This window comes from Sciurus carolinensis, chromosome 6, assembly GCF_902686445.1.
Source record: "Sciurus carolinensis chromosome 6, mSciCar1.2, whole genome shotgun sequence".
NCBI lineage: Eukaryota > Metazoa > Chordata > Mammalia > Rodentia > Sciuridae > Sciurus > Sciurus carolinensis.
The window spans coordinates 24,673,258-24,680,864 of record NC_062218.1 but is presented as its reverse complement, the minus strand read 5'-3'; the positions used below and the strand labels follow the sequence as shown (position 1 = coordinate 24,680,864).

At 29.6% G+C, this 7,607-nt stretch overlaps 1 non-coding gene across 1 annotated transcript; it reads right to left on the bottom strand.

The window, feature by feature from the left end:
- Positions 1-723: 723 nt before the first annotated feature.
- Positions 724-827, bottom strand: LOC124987725 (U6 spliceosomal RNA). Its single transcript, XR_007109244.1, has one exon. It is a non-coding gene; the product is annotated as a U6 spliceosomal RNA (small nuclear RNA).
- Positions 828-7,607: the final 6,780 nt, after the last annotated feature.

Genomic DNA, 7,607 nt, shown 5'->3' with positions numbered 1-7,607 from the left:
TGTAGGCAAATGGACGAAATTGGAGAATATCATGCTAAGTGAGATAAGCCAATCTCAAAAAACTAAGAGACAAATGATCTCGCTGATAAGCGGATGAGGACATATAATGGGGGTTGGGAGGGGTTAGCATTAGGTTTAGGGTTAGGTTTAGAGTTAGGCTAAGGAGAGCGGTAAGAATGAAGGAAAGAAGGACTGTATAGAGGGAAAAGAGGGGTGGGAGGGGTGGGCGGAAGGAAAAAAAAATAAACATCATTACCCTATGTAAACGTTAAAAATAAAAAAAAAATGAATATAGATTAATATGATTATATATTGTTAGTGATACAAAAATACCTGAGAGAATTAAATTGTTCACTGAAGAAAGATACAAAGAACCTGTAGTTTATTTTTCTCCAAAAATAACTTTAAATCACAATGCCTAGCATCCAATAAGATACGAAGACCATAAGATCACAGGAAAACATGAATAGGAAGCAATAGATAAAAGAAAAAAACTAGGAAGCAATGGATAATAGAAAACAATTAACGATAATTTTAACAATAATTTTAGCTATTAAAATTATCAGGCATACTATGAAACAATCATAACAAAGTATGAGATAAAAAAAGTCAATCAACAAAATTTTAGCAGAAAACCGGAAACCATAAAATTGGGCATAAGTTTTGAAAAAGAAAAAAGAGAGAAAGAACATATTTATCATCAAAAATTAACTGAAAAGTAAAGAAAATATAGTAATCTTCACAAACTTCTGTGCCACCTTTGTGCCGAGCCTTGCTAACCTTTTCTATGTGGTTTCCATTTTATTATAAGTTTTTTCAAAGAAAGTACAAAAGAACAAACATAGCACTAAAAGAAAACCAAAAATCAAAATAAGATTGATTTTGCAGAAACAGCTATCATCGAATGCTGATTTTTCAACAGCAACAATGGAAGCCATAGAGAAATTCTTGAACTAAGAAGAGTTAATTTAGAATTTTTTGAATAATAAATATATTTGATAAAAGTAACCTTGAAATGACATATTCTGACTAATGCAAATGCTCTACAGTATGCTATAATTATACTTACTGAAAATTGGAGTGGTCTTTGTAGAAAGTTTTCAATCAAAATTTCAATTTCACTAACATGTATGAAAGTTTTTAGATTTTTTTTCTAAATTGTGATATTTCAACTAATTGGTACATTTCATTTAAGTTTTCCAGTTTGTGGGCAAATGTTATTATAATATCCCTTAATGTTCTTTCCTTGACTGTAGTATCTTTACTGATATTGGCTATCTTATTCATGACAATGATAATTTATGTTCTCTGTTTTTCTCAATCAGTTCTGGAAAGTTTTGTCATTATAGTAATCACTTCACACTTAAAATATTGCATTAGTGATATTCGCTGCTGAAGATGCTTTCTATTTCAATACTATATCATTTTTTTTTAGAATCCTGCTGTTTGGTTTTTTTTTTTTAACCTTTCTTTTCTTTTTTTATTTTGACTTAAATTTCTATTCTTGTGCCTGGTGTTTTAGTTAGAAGTTTAGATCATTATTTTTTGAATTTCATTTACTTCTAATGTAGGCATTCAGTGCAGCAAATCTCTTTCAAATGTTATTTAAAGGTATTATTAAGCATATACAAAATTCTATTACTAGGATGTGAGAGGGATTGGGCTGGAATATCTGCTACCACACTGACCACCAGGTGGACTCCATCAATTTGACTGGATCAGGAGATGTCCCCTACCTCCATCACCTCTCCACGTGCATCCCTCCTGCAGTTGTGCCCTCAGTCTAAGAGGATCCCAATTAAGGAGAATTATCCTTTGATCAATAATATAAGAGTAGCTACTTTCTTCTGTTAGACCCCACAAACAAAATTCGATTATATCTTCTTCTTGAAGTAAGCACTTAATAATTAAAAAAAAAATCTCTTTAATTTTTACAATGCTTATTTTCTGAAATACTCCACCATCTTATTGTAATAAATCCATGGCAAGTGATTCATATGCAAAGTCTCTTTCATATAATTACTTCAGACCTACAGACCTTGCCTTGTCTGTTCTGTAAGTGGGATATAGTTAGTTTTATGTTTAACCCACTGTCACAACTTACTGCACTTCAGTGTTCATTCACTTAAGATTTAGCATGATTGCTTATATATTTTCATTATGAATTACTATTTTGATATTTGTTATCTCTTTGGTTTGATTCCTGTATGATTGATGCATGTTTTATTTTTTGTTATTTTTTTGAGATTTTAATTTTTTGTCTCTGATTCCATTTGTGTTATTTTATCACTATCCTTCATTTATTTTATTGCATTAATTGGGTGCATTGGTTACTCATTTTCTATATTTTATTAATATTCCTTGCCAGTTTTAGTATCATTGTATTTACCAGATACACTGTAAGTTATAAAAATAAGTTTACCTTAAATTTGTTCTCTCACCATGAGAAAAAGTGCAGTCACCTATCTCTATTCATCATACAAGTTTGCTTTGTTTTCTTATTTTTACTTCTAAAATGATATATGTCCCACAAGACATTGTTATTGTTTAAAATTTAAACAGGTAATGGTTTTCTATTTAAGAAAATATTTACCTAAATATTTATCCTTGTCAGCATGGCTAATTTCTTTGACATATTGAACCAATGTTCTTTAACTTGAAAAACATGGTCTAATAGTCCTAGTAATGCAAGAACACTGGCAAGAAATCTTCCAGATCTGTTCACCTAGAAATTTCCTTTCCTTAATTTTTGAGGCTATCTTTTCCTGACATGTAGTCTGCCCTCTTCCGCAATCCTATTTCCTGTCTTCCATGGTTTGTGTTAAAAATCAGTGATTCTTACATTATTCTCTAGCCACTTTTGAATTCCTCATTATTTTTATTTGTTTGCATAATAATATATTTTGTGCTATTAGGGACTGAGTCCTGGGTTGCTCTACCATGGAACTTCATCCCCAGACATTTTTGTTTTATTTATTTATTTTTTAAATTTTGAGCCAGGATGTTGTTGAATTGATGAGGCTGACCTTCTCCTACCATAGCCTCCCAAGTCACTGGGATTTCAGGCATGCCTCTGGTTTTATCATCTTTGATTTTCAACAGTATCATAAAATCCATGCTGGTCCTAAGGGAAATTTAATTTGTTTTGGAGTATATTGAGCTTCTCAAATTGTTAAAGTACAATATTAAACTATTTTGATCATTATTTTTCCAAATATTGCCTCTGTCCCATTCTTCTCTTCTTTTCCAAAGGAAATTCAATACCACGTAGATTACATCTTTCTTTTTTGTTACATTTCATTTCTCACAACTTTTTATTCTGTTCTGCTTTTCACCATTTTTTCTTTATTTTGATTGTTGTTTTTTGAATAGTCCTCATTTTGAGCCTTTCTTCTACTTCTTCAAGTTCATTGTTATATTCACCAAACATGTATTAATTTCATTTCATTTTGTTAATATACGTTCTACTTCTATTTTGTTGTATACCATCCTATGCATTCTGTTTTCTTGAAAAAAAACAGGTCAATTCAACACAACTAAGTTTCCAAGGGTCTCCAAAAACAGTATAACAGATCTTTTAATTTCATGCTTTATGGGTCTCTGAAATGTGGATGCTAACCCACAGCAAGCGAGGGTGGGGAGAATAAGAATAGAAGTTCATTGAATTAGACAAAGGGGAATGAGGGAAAGGAGGGAGATAGAATTAGGAAAAATAGTACGAATCAGACATAACTTTCCTATGCTCATATATGAACACACGATCAGTGAAACTCTACATCATGAACAACCACAAGAATAGCATCCTAATTAGAATAAATTCTACTCCATGTATATATAATGTCAAAATATAATGTATTGTCAAGTATATCAAAAAAACAAAAAAGTCTCTGATTTGTAAATTCTAGACATGATCTACAAGCTTAAACATTTTTCAACTTCTCTCTTTAGCCTTACCTTTTCCCACATCTGCACTTAACTTTCTATGTATAAGAATTTTTAAGTGATTAACTTACTCTTTTGAAATCCTGATATAACTTAATGCTTAACTAAGCAATCATATTAAACATGATATCAGTGATTGGATCACAAGGAAACTTTCATTGATTTCGTTTACTTTTCAGAACAATCCAGAGTTCTTTGAGATTTTCATATGTCTGTTTTGTTTGAGTCCAAATTTGTTGATAATTATTTCTGCAGATAGAATTTACAATAATTATGCAGATTTTTAACTATTTAATTTTTAAAAATAAATGCTTTCCATTTTTCCTGCTTTGAAAGTTATTGTTATTTTCGTGATCCAGAAATAAGATTTCCTAGACTTCATATAATAGAAGGCAAATCTAATTAACAAACAAACAGGAAATAATAAATTGTGGTTGTATTCAAACATTGTTTATACACACACACACACACACACTCTCTCTCTCATACACATACACATGTGTCCATACACATATTGCTAACTGAACTCCATTTCAAAAATTTTACTCAAAGCTGGGTATAGTGGCACACTCTGTAATCCCAGCAGATCAGGAGGCTGAGGTAGGAGGATCTCCAGTTCAAAGCTAGCCTCAGCAATTTAGCAAGTCCTTAAGTAACTCAGCAACACCTTATCTCAAATAAAATACAAAAATGAAAAAAAAAGGGTAGGGATCTGGGGATATGGCTCAGTGATTAAGTGTCCCTGGGTTCAATTCCCAGTACCCCAATATCCAAAAAAAATATTTGCTCAATAGCTTTCTTAGATATTTTTCTAAAAATATATCCTGACTTTAGCTAGATTTTTTTCACTTGTCTTTGATACTTCTTTCCAGTATATTTCTTGTTTGTCTTCTTTTTTGTTTTTAACTTATAACTGTTTGTTGTTAATGTCTAGAGTATAAGATAATTAACATTAGAAAAATATCTTTTCCCATAAAAAATTATGGGCTATATCAAATTTATTTTTATATGCAGTGTTCTCATGCTGAATAGTTTTCAGTTCAATGCCCAGGGCTAAGCAGATTTTACTTATTGTCTAATTCTCTGGAACTATTAATGGATGAAACACAATGTACTCTGTATGTTAACATGTACAGTCACCAAGTTTAGTTCACTTTCAATACTAAATATAAGTTTTTCCTTTCATGTCTGGAACTTTTAAAATAGGCTTCAATATAGCCAAACTCAGCTTCTCAATATTTCCAACATTTGCAGTATTATTCTGAAATTTTTTTAAAAGACCGTCTGAACTGTATTTTTTGTCAGAGACCTACTCAAGTATGTCTATAAACGTTTAGATAGTAAAAGTCCATAGTGTCTGAATACAAAAAGTAAAACAGTATATTTTTTCCTCAATTTCCTAAGTCTCAAATCTGCTATAATTTGAAGATCACTTTTGCTGTTATTCTTTGTTTATTTTATTTTGTTCTTATCAAAGTAATCCTTATGTACTGATATTCTAGAATTTATCTCATGACCAATATGAAGAGAGATTGCTATGAATTTTGCTTATTTTCTCTCTGTACCTGATACATAAGAATATATTTTGAAGATGCCTGAACTCTAGTTAAAATATAAAAAATAAATAAACATTGTTAATACAATTATATCTACTTTTATGAATTTATACATATCATTAATTTATTCCAATTCACCATATTAATTCATCTTATTCTTTCCTGTGTTGTCTTTACTTATGTTTGTGTGCTACTATGTGTGTTAATCATGAAGACAATATCTCCATGTTGTCATTGACACATTTTACTTCACTATTCCCCAGTTAATCATTATTATACATATTTCCTTCCTCATTCTTAACAATGACAATATTTTTTTTCATTTTGCATATTTTTATTGGAGCATTATAATTGTACATATTGTTGGGATTTGTTATTACCTATTTGGACATGCACACAGTGTAACAATATAACTTGGGTAATAACACCCCCAGCATTGCCCCCTCCCTCCCTACCTCACGGTCCTGTTCCCTTTCCTCTACTGATGTCCCTTTGATTTTCATGAGGTCCAGCCCCACCTTTGTTTTCCTTTTTCCTCTCTAGCTTCCACTTGAGAGAAAACATAGACTTTTAACCATCTGAGTTTGATTTATTTTGCTAACATGATGGTCTCCAATTTCTTTACAAAAGTACCCATTCTAAAAATCATTACTATGTCACTTGTACTTCACTATTTTAAACTCTTTTGTAATTTTAATTTTTAATATGAGCCAATTATTAACTGACACTTTTCTCAGGTGGTTATGGATTTTGATTGTGTATATCTGAGGAATGTAATGCATTGCCATCAGAAAACATAAAACATTACTTTATTGATATAAAATTTTTCCATTGATATCTACAAATGTTTTCCTTAATTTATGAAATTCAGTTCTCAATATATGATCTTTATATTTATGCCATCAATTTTATCATTCATTATTTTATAATTTTATATATTATTTGCACATATTTTAATAATGTATAAAACTTTTGGGATGTTTTTGTGGAGATGGGAATGAAACCCAAGGTCTTGCCTATACTAGGCAAGTGTTTTACCACCATGCTACAACTTAGCCTTTATAAGTATATAATGTTTATCTTTAGTTTTCCAAAACTAAGTATATATTGAATGCATCTTAACCACTAATCCTTAACTATTAAATAAATCATTTGGAAATAATTGAATAATACAAAATGTTTTATTCTGCTTTGTGTCTCTAAACTTCCAAACATCCAAATAAATAAATACATAAATAAAAATATTCTTGCACTGATACAAAGAATAACATAATGCTTACTACTAAAAAGGAAAGGCTAAGAAAAAAATGACCCTTGAAAATATTTAAATGAATTATAATATTTGAAAAATACTTAAGAGCAATATTCACTTTAAACAACATTATTTGAAGATAAAAAACGTATAAATGATATTGTGAGGTTGTTGAGTCATCTAAAAGTTGCAATAAAGCTATCCATAATAGGAAGCAATCTTACAAATTCCATTCTTAATGTAAAATGCAGGTAGATAAGTTTCCATGGAAATTTCCTAGAAATTCAAAAGAACACAGTATTATAAATCAGAGTTTTTCTTCATTCAATGTATAAATAAAACTAGCTTAATAAAAATTGTTATCATATTACCATATTACAATGGCATTATTTTATAATTTCCAGTTTAAATCACAATGTAATTAAAGCAATGCCATAACAATTTTGAGTAATTTTCTTTTTAATTTTAAGTTTTCATGATCATGTGTCTTTGCTAGACACGAATTTGTATGCAGCATGGTTGCATTAAATATTTCTACCTCTACAAATTAAAAAGGAACTAATGTCTGAATTTTGTGTAATAAATTTGAATAAATACACTAGTTGAATTTTTAAAGACATAATAAGATGCTTAATATGCAAAATGAGATTAATTATGTTAACATGAAAATTATAGTTTCATTTCTTGCATACTATAGAATATTTATATACCATAATAACCAGTGAGAGAAAAAGATAAATTATTTATAACATTGTAACATTATAATGGGCTCAAATATATAATGAAAAAATACTGTAATTAGTTATTGTGGAATTAAATGTCAGTAAAAACCATTAGATTGTAGCATAATTTTCCTA